Source organism: Protopterus annectens, chromosome 6.part0, assembly GCF_019279795.1.
Source record: "Protopterus annectens isolate FY-2018-M chromosome 6.part0, PAN1.0, whole genome shotgun sequence".
Classification (NCBI taxonomy): Eukaryota; Metazoa; Chordata; order Ceratodontiformes; family Protopteridae; genus Protopterus; species Protopterus annectens.
The window spans coordinates 1,889,083,584-1,889,099,176 of NC_056737.1; positions in this window are offsets into that span (position 1 = coordinate 1,889,083,584).

A 15,593-nucleotide genomic window follows, 5' to 3' on the forward strand; every position below is an offset into this window, starting at 1 on the left:
TGAGCTCTAATCTGACACCAGCCAACTGACAAATGTACAGTAGTCAATAATGTTTCACCATATGTTATAAATAAATGCTGTGCAATACCCAGATTAAGAGTCAATGATATGTTCTGCTTATTTCATCTGACACATGCTGTAGGTTGCATTGAATAAATGAATGGGGCAAACATGTAAGTTAACAGAACTGCTACATAGCTATCCATGTGGGCAAATCAAGATTTGAAACAACATAAATCAAAAACGTATAAAAGGAGATGTTGCTCTGATAATTTAATGTTTTCAAATAAAATGTTCAGTATTCCTCTAGTCGCTACTTGTGGTTTCTAATCAGACACCAGTCATCTTACATATGTGCAGTAGGCAGTACTGTTTTAGTACATCAAAAATAAATGCTGTGCAATACCCAGATTAAGAGTCAATGTTGTGTTCTGCTCATTTTGTCTAATATATGCTGTAGGTTGCAATCAATAAATGAACAGTGAATAGAGTAAATAGGTAAGGTAACAGAACTCCTACACAGCTATGCATGTATGTAAATGCAAGATTTGACACAACATGAATCAATAAAAGTTTAAAAGGAGATGGTCTAATAATTTATGTTTTAAAATAAAATGTTCAGTATTCCTGTAGTCACTGCGTGTGGGTTCTAATCCCACACCAGCCAAATGGGGTTTCCAGCTGTCAAGTGTAATCAGTGTGCACAAACATACTTCTCAACTGTCACAATTTCTGCAGAATGTACTGAATATTGTCCCATATGTCTGGTCCTCTGATTTGCAGATATATGACATCACTTGAGATGCAAGTTAATGGTAAATCTTTTATCAGAACACTTTTCTACTATTGTATGAGCACACTATGCAAGAGGGCTCCCTATTGTTGTGCCTTTGTACCACCATTATGTATGGCTTGGTCCATAATGTTCCATGCTAAGAAGTTGAGAGCTATTTAGATGTAACATCATATACAATATAAGCAGTCAGTGTTCTCACAAGTGAAATTTAACATATCTAGAAGTATGTAGTTGTAGTGTGTAGTTACATTATCTGTGAAGTTACTAATTTTCTTTTTTCTCTCAACCCACTCCTTCTCTTCTTTTATTTATTAAATCTATTTATTATTATAATTTTGTATTATTACTGTTTGTTATTATCTGTTATGTTGGCCTTATGTATGATTTAATATTGCTTTGCTGTTAAAAACTTATGTTTAGATTATTTATTGTTGTGTTCCTCATTATATTATTTTAAATTTGTTTCCATTACTCATTATTGTTTTCTCTTATGTTATTAATTGCATTTGTTTTGGTTATGTTTATTTATCCTTATGCTTATATTTTATTTACAACAGCGTGATAAGGTAGTCTAGTTCCCGGTGATCCACCTACCTTGGCACCCCTGGCTGAGGCACCGAGGCTCAGAACATCTTGGCTGCAACCTGGTGGCACCCCCTCTGTTGCCCCTGCACTACCTACTCATTGGGTAGTTCCACCCCACAGGCTTGAGCTGGTCCCCCCTCTGGGAGTGGAGGTGGAGTGGGTGCTTTCATCACCCAAGACTAACTGCCAGGGATGGTGCGTAGGCTTGTGCACTAAACTGTTGGTGCACGGATGGAGAGGATGCTGTTCATCCTGGTGGAGCAGTCTTACCCCAGGTGCAGGTGTCAACCACTGCCTCCACAGGAGCAGTGAAAGTGCAGTGCTGTCAGTCCCAGGTGGTGAGGACTTTAGTCACACAGCTGCCGTGTCTAATGTCCATGGGACTGGGATTCCACAACACGCTCCCCAACCAAGGTGTTCACCCCCATCCTGTGTTCCACACCACCCTGTCTGCTGTCTTGTCTGTCTGCAAAAGCATCATCACCTTCCCAACTTACATTCCCCACATACTCCTATGTCCCTTCCCCAACATTCCACTCTTTCCATAAAAAAAATGGGTACCTATCCCAAAAAAATATATATAGTCCCATACATACCTCTCCATTTCATTCATGTGTCCACTGGACACACCTAATTTGGTCCAACTAGCTTGACAGCACATTTATGCTGTTGTTGTCATCCCTCTCTCTGGGGGTGACAGTCCAAATTCAGCTAAAAAACTGTTAAAGTGCACAGTTATTGCCACTGAAGGAATGGATAGCTATGGTTCTTTCCTACCTGCCTTTCACTATGTTTTTACCCATCCTTGCACCCTATTTCACCACTGTCATATTGCCCCAATTTTTATTTTCTTTAAAGATTTTTTGCATGATGCTGCATGCTAAATGGCAGTATATTGATATATGTATTTGAAAACATAGTAATCATGTTCATAAATTATGCCTGTGCCCTATTTCAAACCTAGAACCATTGCACCTGAAGAACAGTGCATCAACCCATCAAGCCACACAGCCACTTAATTAGTCCAGGTGTTTTAAACCAAACATAGTAATTGTCATTTTCTTATCATTAAGCATGTTTAAGAGATGCTGCACATCACACCCCATCACTCAAATCTGCTAAAAGATTAATAGAAACATAGGAATTTAACTGGGACTATGGTAAAGAAACACATCACTATAAAGCCATACACATAATAATAGATGTAAGTGAGGTATGTAACAGCAGGTAAGTGTGCAATTATATTTACAACATGTAAAGATACACCTGCTATAACAGTAACTCAGTAGTTCAATCTGTTAAATGCTTTGAAAAAAAAAATGTTTGGTCCACGTGGTCCTTGGTTCAAATACAGCTGTGTCTAGCATTTAAAATACATATATGTGTACATAACCATTATAAATTCTAATGTGCATGACTGTCTCATCTGTCTCATCACCTATTTATCCACCCAAAGCAGTACAGATGGAATGTCTACTTTTAAATAATGGAAGTTAAAGGTCTACAGATAGGACCACATTTAAACTATTCCTATCACAACACTAGAAAGTGCATAGAATGTCAGGTCATGCATTAGTATGAATTCAAAGAGGATTCTGAAGTATGTAAGTCAAATGAAGCCAGGTAATTTCAGACTGCAGCCCACAATGATTTTCTAATGATATTATAGACAACCACAGCTGCACAAGTAACATATACATAAAGAGGTCTTGCTAGAAGCAAAAGTTGCAAGTACACACATTCCAGATGACTGCCGTGACATAACACATAACTTGGCAGTTATTCAACTAGTTGAACATAATGGTCAATGTACCCCTTACCTTGTTCTAGGACACACCAAGCATGTTACCTTTTATTCTGTTAATGATACCTTTGGCTAACATACTTACCTTAAACACAAACTTTAATTTCCAGTGGGATGGGTTCCCTCAATCAGGCTCTGGCTGCACACCAAGGCTGCCACAGGTCCCATAGTTTCTCTTAAGTGTTGCTGTCCTGCACATTCTGCAGCCTCTCTGACTATGCCTATTGCCTGCAGCAGCAGCATCTTCAACCTGTAGCAGACACATCTGTATGTAAAAAGTAGCTAATACAAAGATTCTCTCTGTACTGACATAGTATCTTTACCTCGGTAATTTCCACCCCAACATTTGAGAAAGGGGATGGAATCTACATTGAGACCTTATATCTTATTGAGTAGTTGCATGAGATTGGCTGACTATACTGCAAATCAGCTGTGTAGGCTATATGTAGCATTTCTGAACCACAGATTGGTTCAGAGGCAATCACCATTGTGTATGAGTGTAAGTTTGTATGGTTAACTCATTGACACAGTACTTATATAGCAGTATCTTTCAACAGAGGAGTACTGTACTCCATCAGGTATGTAGGCATTTTGTTTCCAACATGATGCATATGTCTGAATATACTTAGAGGGATGGGGATTACATCAGTAAGCCTTTCTTAGAACTGTACTGATGACATGTTATCCATCTCCAGCTGCGTTATACCTACAGAGGATGTAGAGTACCGCAAGAGTATAATGCTGTGTGTTAATTAGGTACACAGGTCTCCTGAATGCTTCCTTTGTTATCGGTTGTAATAGTACACTGCTTTTTGGTTGGCACTGTTGTTTATACATATGTTATATGGAGGGTCCTGCTATGGGGCACACTACAATGCAGTCCTGTGTTAGGTGTGTGATTATATGTGAGTATCTATCATTTCACAAACAGGAGTAGGTCACTATTTCTACTATCTTAGTTGCATCCACACCCTTTGTATGTTTGGCAGACTGTTGAAAATGGGATGTGTAATCATGCAGGGAGTACTGACAGCCTTCCTTTATTGCTGTATTGCTACAAACTGTACTCCCAAGTATGGGATCCTGACATGTGTCCTCATTTATTTGTATTTCAGGGCATATCATGCATGCACGATGCAGGGCACCTTTCACTGAGGCAGAAAATAACCTCATCATAGAGGTCTAGCAACAACACAACCAAGTCCTGCTGTCCAGAGGGAGGGCAAATAGGCAAGAGCATGCAGCCTTGTGGGATGACTTGGTATATAACATTAATGCTGTGTGTCACCAGAATTGCTCATACAACCAGGTGTGACACTGTGCCATGGATATGATTCAATCAGAACACAGACATGCAGCTGATGTGGCCAGGGATCGTCAGGTCACTGGTATTGGGCTTGCAGCAGAACAACCTCTGTCAGCCACTGAAGAATTCCTGGTGAACATTGCAACACAGGACAGCTACCAGGCATCCATCACCCAATATGTAGTGGATGTGAGTGCCACCATTTCCACTCAAGAGCAGTATACAGGTATGCTTAGTTGGATCAGTATTGGAATACTGTAGCATTCAGCGTATCAGGGTGTACATAGTTTTATGTTGGTGTCAAGTGTTTCATGGGGGGGTTAGCTGCAGTTTTAAGCTCATGCACAGATTGTGACCCACATGACTGTTAACATAGCAACTACTGTAAATGTGAGATATTTGGAAGTATTACCCCTGTTATACTGTCGCATGTGGTGCTGCTTACATTATCTCTCCCTCAAATTTTTTCAGGACCGCCAGGAATAGGAAGAGGCCATGCTCCTGCTGCTGGTAAGCACAAAACTGTTTTGTTAGAGATGTAAATTTACTTCAGGGTATTAGCTAAAGTGTCATCCCAGGCCTGCTGGCTGGATTGATGGACTGTCTGCATGATTGCCAACTGTATAGATACTTTCTGATTGTACATAGTTTAGACGCATACCTATGCCTTGTTGGTACAACCACAGTGATTGAATAGACAGTATAGTCAGGACATTACAGATTGCAATAACCGTCAACTGTGCAGTTTTGCAGAATGTCAATAGGGTACATCATTTATGTTTTTCTCATGAGATTCTTGTTTAAAGAACTTTTATTTCCAAATAATTGCAGATTTGGGTTAGAAAATAATGTCCTCATGTCCTACTATATGAGGTTGTGGGTTATACATGTCTGTAATAGTGACAGCAGTATATGTAGCCTAACTTATATTGCAACATAGTACTGCAGAGTATAGTAGTGCAGGTATTAATGTTTTGCTTTTCCCTTTTTATCACAGGTGACCAGGGCAGTTGCTCTTTGTCCCCTTCACAACCCGATGTCAGTGTCTCTTCAGATTCTGATGATAATGGTGCCAAAGTGAGGCACAGCTGGGGGTTGCAGGGGATGAATCTGGCACAGAAGTTAACATCCCTAATCTGCCCTCATTATCACTGTACACAGCCAGTATGGCTACTCTGCATGCCCAGTCATTATATAGTTTACCATAAAGACACAAAGAAATAAGGGGAATTACAGATGGCAGAGTGTTCACATCATAGAGCAATATGACCTAGAACAGGTGAAGACAGTGAAACAATAAAGGATAATAAATAGATATACAGATTAACTGCAGGGTTTAAAAAGGAGAAAGAAACGCAAAACATGAAAGAAATATTAAGTGTATAAGTGGAGATAGAAAAACTATATTTAGAAGAAGAAAGAACAATAAAAAATAAAAGTAGAAATATGATGATATGATGACATTTTATGGAATTATGAGGAAGAGAACAATAAAGTGACAAAATAAGGGAAACAGAAAAACAGATGTATGAAAAGCACATAGAAAAGTAAAAATTATATTATATAAGAAAGTTTTTTTTTCTGAAAAGAAAGAGGAGGCTTTCCCTTATGTAGAAAAAATAAGAGAAGGAAGGATGGATGCTATCACAGATGATAAAGTAGACATTAGATACAAACAAAAACATACAATATAGTACAGAATTTTGTTAAGAAAATGTTTAAAAAAGAGTAAATGGATGGTCAAGAAGAAAGAAAAGTGAAAAATTCTATAAAAATAAAGATTTATTCTAGAATATGATTTAATAATAGATAAAATAGAAAAGGTGATAAAAGAATGTAAAAATGAATCAGCAACATGATTGGATGGTATAAGCTATGACTATTATAAGGAAATAAAATGAAAGAGAAGTTTAAAAAAATAATATTAAATTAATGGAAGAAGACATGGTGGCACGATAACAGTAAAGAAAAAATATGTAAGAATAAATATTAAAAAATGGAGTCATATAACACTTGGGAACACTGACTATAAAATATATGAAAATACTACAAAATAGGTGAAGAAAGTATTGAATGAGTAGTGAGGGAAGTAATATATGGTATACAAGGGAGAGAGGTGAAGGAAATGGCAATTATAATAAAAAGTAGTACAGATGATACTAAAAGAAAATAAAGAATTAAGACTGATAGCATGAATTACAGCTAAAGCCTTCGTAAAGTAAGACATGAGCTAATGTGGCAGATTTTTGAAGCATTTGTTGTAGGATAAAAAAAAATATTTGTATAACAAAGAAATGTTCTGAAAACTCATGGTACAAGTTATGATAAATGGATGGATAGGGGCAAGGATGTCCAATCAGTATGTGCGTATTTGTCTTAGTAATGAATGTCGTAGCACTGATATGTATGTATGAAATGAGGGAGACAACTTGGTAAAAGGGGAATATGTGTGACATTTACAGATGATTTAGCTCTAATTACAAAAAAATAAGGGATGGATGAGTAAGGGTATAAAAAGGATCAGAAAGCTCTTAAAATACAATCTTCAGCTAAACAAAAATAAAAGCAAGGGGTTTGGTTAGATTAAAAAAAAGTAAATGCAATACATTTCACAAGATTTTGAGAGTGATGTTTGCTAATATGAAAACGTAATAAGTCAGTGGAGAGAGATAAAACAATTTAATTATCTATATATAGAGAGAAAGATTATCTGTCCATATCTGTACCTATCTATCTACACACACACACACACACACACACACACACACACACACACACACACACACACACACACACACACACACACACACACACATTTCTCTTGAGTCAGTTTGGTTGACATGCATTTGGTGGTGTGTGATTGCTGTAATACTGGGGATGGAAAATATGCCCTTTGCTTGCTATTATATAATCTTGCATATATATATATATATATATATATATATATATATATATATATATATATATAATGTAGCAGCGGGCATAATGGGTGCAAGGGCACTCACCCACCTGTGAAAAATGATTGCTTGAGAGTTTTATGCTCCATTTTTGTTCTTTCTATCAAGGTTATTTTAGTGTTGGCAATCTGTATGCTTATCAGTTTTTTCAACTAAGAGTCTCTGATGTTGCCAATGCCATGTTGTAATCTTATTTATTATTTATTTATCTGACATTTATTGACTGGGTTAGTCTGACTGAGCAACAGCCCTTTTTCAGTGTAGGCCCCGGGAGAAAAGTTTCACATTTTGTACAATCAAAAAAATCTCTACTTATCTATCCATCCATATATATATATATATATATATATATATATATATATATATATATATATATATATATATATATATATATATATATATATATATATATATATATATATATATATATATATATATATATATATATATATATATATATAAATATATATACATCCATCTGTCTATATCTATCTATCCATCTATCTATCCACAATTTGGTCTTCATCTTAATGAAACTCTCATTTAAATTTCTGTAACTGAAAGAAAGATGCCAAATAACAATGAAATAATGGTGACAAGAGAAAGATCAACCATTTAAATGTCTCAGTCTTTTGCATTTTGTAGGCATTCACTGCAGGATACATTCATGGACCTGATAGCATCATTAATGACACAAATTAGTAGAAAAGGGTCTATAACCAGTGCTCACTGAAAGTCACTATGACATTTTGTTCTATGCACTCTTCCTGTTATTCTAAGCAAATATTTGGAAAATCAGGAGAGAATAGTGTAGTCACGACCACAGAACTGCAGTTCTTTCAACAGAGATGAGTGAGATACTAAATCAAATGCTTTGTCTAGTTCAAGAAGTCCAATCCCGTCATTATCTTTAGTGTGTTATAGTCAAGACAGCAGTTGAGACATTGTAACAACAGAACAGTCCAATCTGAGAGTCTCTGTGAACTTAAAGACATACAGCTAGTGAGTAATTTAAGTTGACACTACACTTTCAAGTTCCTTATATTGTATTATTAAAGTGGAGTTGGACATTGGTTTCATAATGCTGAGTTTCATATGTAAGAGTGGAGGGAGGAATTGTAATAGATGTAATAGATGTTTTCCAAAATGCAAGAAACTTAATTATGAATAAAGGTCAAAAAAGTGGGAAAGAGATAAATGTTTCAAAAAACTGTATAAATTTGAGTTACAGATTATTGGCCCATGTTTTCCCATAACTAAAAACAGACTAAAGAGATCCCTTTGTTGTCTTGAGTCAAAGTTGCCAAAACAAACAAACAAGCAAACAAACTAACAAACAAACAAACAAAGTAAATAAACTTATTAAAACAACAAACAAAATCTAAGAAGAAAAGTCAAAATGTTATGCTAGGTCTGGAGTTGAAATGGAGTTGAATACAATAGTACAGTAAGAGTACTAAAGATTAAGTTGGCTTCAAATTATCTCATGAGAAAAACACAAAGATAACAATAGTCAATGGATTATGCTCATTTTTAAATGACTTTTACCAAATAGGTAGCCCTGCTGTTAGCGTTATGGCTTGCACTTTTCCATTTCAACATATTCAGGATATCACAGGTGTGAAAGGAAGCATATGTCATTTTGCTGGTGAGTCAAAAGCATGTAATAGGGTGATTTATAGTAAGGATTAATTAAACCTGAAAAGAATTAAAGTATAGTGTAAACCAACATAGTTTAACTTTAAAGTAACCATATGGAGTAATGCATTTGGGAAGAAGCAATCTTGTGACTGGAGTACAAAACTACAGGAAAAGCTGTAATAATATAGTCAAACCGGATGATCTAAAGGCAAGTAAGTAATGAGGCAAAGTGATAAAGAAGGCAGGCAATGCATTCACATGCATTTACACCTGCAGTCCACTATTGGTTGCTACCATGGTTTCCCGGTGATGTACGTTCATCGCTGTTGTAGACAAGCCTGTACCATCCTGGACAGAACCTAACCACTCCCTCTCTTTTTTTTATTCATTTATTTCTTTTTTTTTTTTTTTTTTGTTCAGGTACTAGGTGTCTCTTCTCTACCCTCTTCTAAGCTACTGACTTGCTAGTGCCACAAGTGAAAACCTGCACACTGGATCTGGACTTCCCTGGTTTCTAGTGCCCACATTTCTCTCAAAGACAGTCTCTCAACCTAATATGCTATGTCTCTCTTCTCAACCCTCTTCTAAGCTGCTGACCTGCCAGTGCCACAAGTTGCAAACCTGCAAGTTGTTTCTGGACTTCACTGGCTTCTAGTGCCCAGAATTCTCTCAAGGACATTCTCTCAAGCTAATGTGCTACATGCCTCTTCTCAACCTTCTTCTAAGCTGCTGACCTGCCAGTGCCACAAGTTATAAGCCTGTACTTTGGATCTGGACTTCCCCGGCTTCTAGTGCCCATATTTCTCTCAAGGACATTCTCTCAACCTAATGTATGTACACCCAATAGTTAGTAGTAATCATTTTTAGTTAACTATATTGTAGCAGCTCCCCATACATCACTACTTTGTACTGTAGTCCTCTCTCTCCCTTTTATTCCTCAGCTAAGAAGCCTTCACCCTTTGAGACTATCCTGCCCATGCAACTGACTCTACCCAAGGTCTGCCTAATAGTTCTGCACCCTCCTTTTGCTCTTCTCTATTCCCCCCTCTCCTCTCATACACTCTGATCGTTCTTCTCCCCTGTACTTCCAGCTGCTCCCAATTTCACACTTACCTAGTTTCTTTTCAGACTCCAGCTTGCAAAACCCTATGACAGACTTTATTTCTTTATATTCTTTACAGCCCTTAAATGAAATATAAACTTTTTTAATACTTTAGCCTCCATCGCTTGTTACTTTTACTGCCACCCTTGAGAACATACTTAAGACTATCTTTTTCCTCAGCCTACAACAGATACTTTTAGCTTGACCAGTCCTCAGTACTACTTTCCGCACACTTACCTGATTGATTGTTTTTCTTTTCTGCACATTAGCAGACTGGTGCTAGTCCACTCTGTCCATCCTCACTGCACTCAAGCTCACTCTGCTCCATACCCACACACCCCTGCATCAATTTCCTTTATAGCTAACCATCTGTAGGCCACCCCCTCCAAACTCCACCTTCCTGTACACATCTCTCAATCAGACCCTACTTCTAATTTCCTAACTCCTCCCTCCACAGTATATACTACTCCTCCACTCTCCCAAACAAACCTCTCCCATTCACCCTCCCTCTTTCTAAACTCACTCATATTCTTTCATTTACCAACCCTGTTACTGGTTTTACTCATCTCCCTGCAACATGCTCCTCCTTCTCTTGTCATCCCTTATCCTCCTTCTACTTTCTAACCTGACCTCATACCACGCTCAGCTATACCTGCATTCCAACACCCTAACACCATCTCACCAAATTATGAACACCAGCAGACACTACTCCTCTCCCATATCCCCTGCACATTGGATCTGGACTTCCCTGGCCTCTAGTGCCCAGATTTATCTCATGGACATTCTCTCAACCTAATCTAACCACTCCCTCGCCTCTTTTTTTTTTCTTTTTTTATTCTGGTGCTATGTCCTTCTTCTCACCCTCTTCTATTCTGTTGACCTGCCAGTGCCACAAGTGACAAACCTGCACTTTGGATCTGGACTTCCAGGGGATCTAGTGCTCAGATTTCTCTCAAGGACATTCTCTTATCCTAATGTATGTACACCCAGTAGTTAGTAGTAACCTTTTTAGTTAGCTATCTTGTTACAGCTCCCCAAACATTACCATTCTGTACAGTAGCCCTCTCCCTTTTCTTCCTCAGCTAAGTGCCCTTCACCCTTTGAGACAATTCTGCCCAGGTGATCACTCTGCCTGCAATCTGTCTAATAATTCTGCACCCTCCTTTTGCTTTCCTCTACTCCCTTCTCCTCTCATAAACTCTGATCCTTCTTCTCTTCTGCACTTCCCCCTCCTCCTTATTTCACACTCACCTGGTTTCTTTCCTAGACTCCCGCCTGCAACCCTATAACAGACTTTATTTCTTTATGCAGTTAAGAGCCCTTAACTGAAATATAAACTTTTATTAATTCTTTAGCTTCCAACATCCCTTGTTACTTTTACTGCCACCTTTGAGAACATAATTAAGACTATCTTTTTCCTCAGCCTACAACAGATACCTTTAGCCTGAGCAGTCCTCAATACAACTTTTCACATCCTTACCTGATTTATTGTGTTTTCTTTTCTGCACATTACCAAACTGGAGCCAGCCCCCTTGCCTTTTTTCTCTCTCTCATTTACCTTTCTGTCTTCGCTTCTCTGCCCTATTCCCATTTCTTACCTACAGTAGACAAGCTGTTCTCTTCCCTCCCTCCCACAATGCCTTGTGCCACTTAAAACATGGAATGCACATTTTGGCACCTTCTCTAAATCCTGCACTCCACTATTGGTTACTACTGCCGTTTCCTGGTGATATTTGGTCACTGCTCATGTAGATAGGCCAACACCATTTGGAGAGAACGTAAGTCTTTTGTTCTGCTCTGCACATTACAATTTTGGATTTATTACCAAGTTGATTGCTTAAGAATAAGGAGCTCTAGCATTTTTTTTCCTGCTTGCTGCAGTGGTGTCTTTGAAGTGCTACTGAACTGCATATATTTATTATTATTACCACTGCCTAATTGAATCTCAGCAGCCATCTTTCTCTGCTGAACGTCCTCTGTCTTAAGATTATTCCTGCAATATAAAAGACAACTTGTGTTTCCATTCCTCCATGTAACCTGCCTGTGCATTATGTTTTAGTTGTGATAGTCTCTATGTTATTTACTCATCCAAACACAACAGCATTGAGCAGTTTGTTTTTAATTACCCTTTGTGATTGCTACTTCGTTGTAACATCCAAACTGTTTTTCTGCAACAACAGAGCATCAGGTATAATCGAGGTTTAACTACCCTAAAGCTTACTCAGACTACGTCTGGCCTCTGCAGATTACGAGGTCTTGTAGAGAGTTGTCTATTTTTGGCTCAACTATTCCAGTAGTTCTAGCTGTTTACCTCTCTGGTGGAGTTAATACCCACATTACAGTGTTGCATATAATCCTCCTGCTGCCTGCATACCATTTATTGGTTATAATGCAAACTGCTTTATCCTAACTAGATTGAAACCTACCTCTATTTCTGCTTAATGGTTATAGTGCAAACTATTTTATCTTAACTAGATTGATGCCTACCTCTATTTGTGCTTGTTTTCTACCCTAATCTTCAGCCAGCCTGTTATTACTTTTCTCAAAATTGTGTAGACTGTATAAGTTCCACTATAGAGACAGGATACTTTCACACTCATTACATTGCTGACTCACTTAACCTATTCTTTGTGCATAGCAGCAGGGCTATATGCATTATATAGTTTTTTCTTTAGATTTTTTATTTTGTTTTTCTGTGCTCATATATGTAAATGTTTGTATTTCTACTGTCTGTATTAATCAAACACCCATACTAAGCCTGTGTTTATAATCTAACTTTGCATATTTTTGCTCTCTTGCCCCCTCTACCTAGTCTCTCCTCCTCATTCCTATCCCTGTACACCACAACGTTACTCCTAATACTGCTTCCTCTACTCTCCCACCCCCTGTACTCTTCCTGAACTCCGGTGCTTACATTAACCTCCCTCTGCCTAATATTATTTTAATCCTCTTCCCAGCTAACCACTCCATCTCCTCTTTTTTTTTTTCTTTTTTTATTCAGGTGCTACATCCCTCTTGTCAACCCTCTTCTAAGCTGCTGACATGCCAGTAGCACAAATGACAAACCTGCACATTGGATCTGGACTTCACTGGTTTCTAGTGCCCAGATTTATCTCAGGGACATTCTTCCAACCTAATGTATGTACACCCAGTAGTTACTACTAACCTTTTTAATTAGCTATATTGTAACAGCTCCCCAAACATCACCACTCTGTGCTGTAGTCATCTCCCTTTTCTTCCTCAGCTAAGGACCCTTCACCCTTTGAGACAATTCTGCCTGGGCGACTGACTCTACCCGAGGCCTGCCTAATAATTCTGCACTCTCCTTTTGCTTTTCTCTACTCCCCCATCTCCTCTCAGACACTCTGATCCTTCTTTTCCCTTGCACTTCCCCTGGCTCCCTATTTCACACTCACCTTGTTTCTTTTCTAGACTCCAGCCTGCAACACCTTACAACAAACTTAGTTATTTCTTTATATCCTTTACAGCCCTTAAATGAAATATAAACTTTCCTTAATACTTTAGCCTCCAACATCACTTGTTATTTTTATTGGCACTCTCGAGGACATACTTAAGACTATCTTTTTCCTCAGCCTACAACATATACTTTTAGCTAGACCAGTCCTCACTACCACTTCCCCACACACTTACCTGATTGATTGTCATTCTTTTCTGCACATTAGCAGACTGGGGGTAGCTCACTCCATTCGCCCTCCCTGTATTCTGGCTCTGTCCACATCATTTAACCTCATTTAACATCATTTAACCTCACTGAAACATGGCTTACTAACAGACAACTTATACCAAACCCCAAAAAGACTAAACTAGTTATCTTCCTCCCTAAATCCCTCTACCATCTCAAATCCTCTTTCATCTTCTCTTCCCTTAACAACACTACTATTACAGCAGATACTCACACTAGGCTCCTTGGACCAATCATAGATGACCAAATTAAATTCGACCTCCATGTACATCACTGCATCAAGAAAACACACCAAAAGCTAGGCCTACTGTATGGGAATAAAATATTCCTCGCACCCAACTCCTAAATCATGCTTGCTTAAGCCTACCTTCTTCCAAACCTATTCTACAGCTCACAAATATTAACTAAATTACTTTCCATACTTGACTCCACCTTCAACAAAGTAGCAAGAATTGCAGCTAATCAGCCTGTGAAAGCACATCACTATCATGATCTCTAAACACTCAGCTGGCTAGAGTTCCCTAACCAACTTTCATTTACTCAACTACTCATCATCCACTCTACCTTAAACAAGCCCTCCTCCTGCCCTAAATTATCCTCTCTTGTCCCCCTATATAACCCCCTAGACCTCTTAGACGTTTTGACCAATGTCTCTTACAAATTCACAAACCTAAAACATCTATCTATTGGAAAAAATCTTTACAACTACTTTCCAGCTTTATCTTGGAACAAGCTTAATTTGCCTCTCAGAATTATAGCCCAAGTCCTTGAACTCAAGAAAACTCTAAAGAATAGCACCTGAATTTGTCACTGCAATCACCCCACCTGAACCCTTCCCACTCTCCCCCACTATGCTCTACTCTTTCCTCACTCTCCTTCCTATATCTCCCTTCACTCTTTTTATCCTTTCCATGCTAATCCCCGCATAATGACAATGACATCACCTGCTACTCTCTAACCTCCTTCACCTCCTCACATTTGAAAATACACTGTATACTATCTGCAGCTGCTCTATAGCTAGTATCCTCACAATATAATGCATATAAAACAAAATGCCCTCATGTGTTCAGCTGTCCACTGTGGATAATTACTAACTTCATTTTCTATACTTAGTACTTTCATCCAAATGTCTCTTTTATAGATTTCTCGTTTTTGTACTCCACTGGACAGCTGCTGAACTACATTATTGTATATATTTTTCTTGTAATTTACTTCAATCTTTTGTAATTTTGTATTTTACCTCAATATTTGTAATATTTTATTGCTTATTGTACTGTGGAGCTTTTCTTCCCAGGCCTCCAATGAAAAAGGGTACTAGCTCAGTCAGACTATCCTGGTAAATGAATGTCAAATAAATAAATAAATGTAGTCAAGCATTAGAAGATGAGCACAAGTAATTATCTGTCGCTGGATAATACTGGTAAGGACATACATTGAATACTGAGTAGAGTTCTGAAGACAACATTTTTACCAGGACATAGGATACAGGCAGCACAGAAAAAGGTAGCAAAATAAAGGATGGTCTTCATCATAAATCATATAAAGGAAAACTACTAGAATTTAATATCTCTAATCCTGAAGAGATGGTACAGAAAAAGAAAAGGGATATGATAGAAATATTAAAGTATCTAGTAAATGCAAGGAGTCTGAATGGTGCACACTTTCAAAAAAGATTCATGAGAACAAGGGGAAATGTACT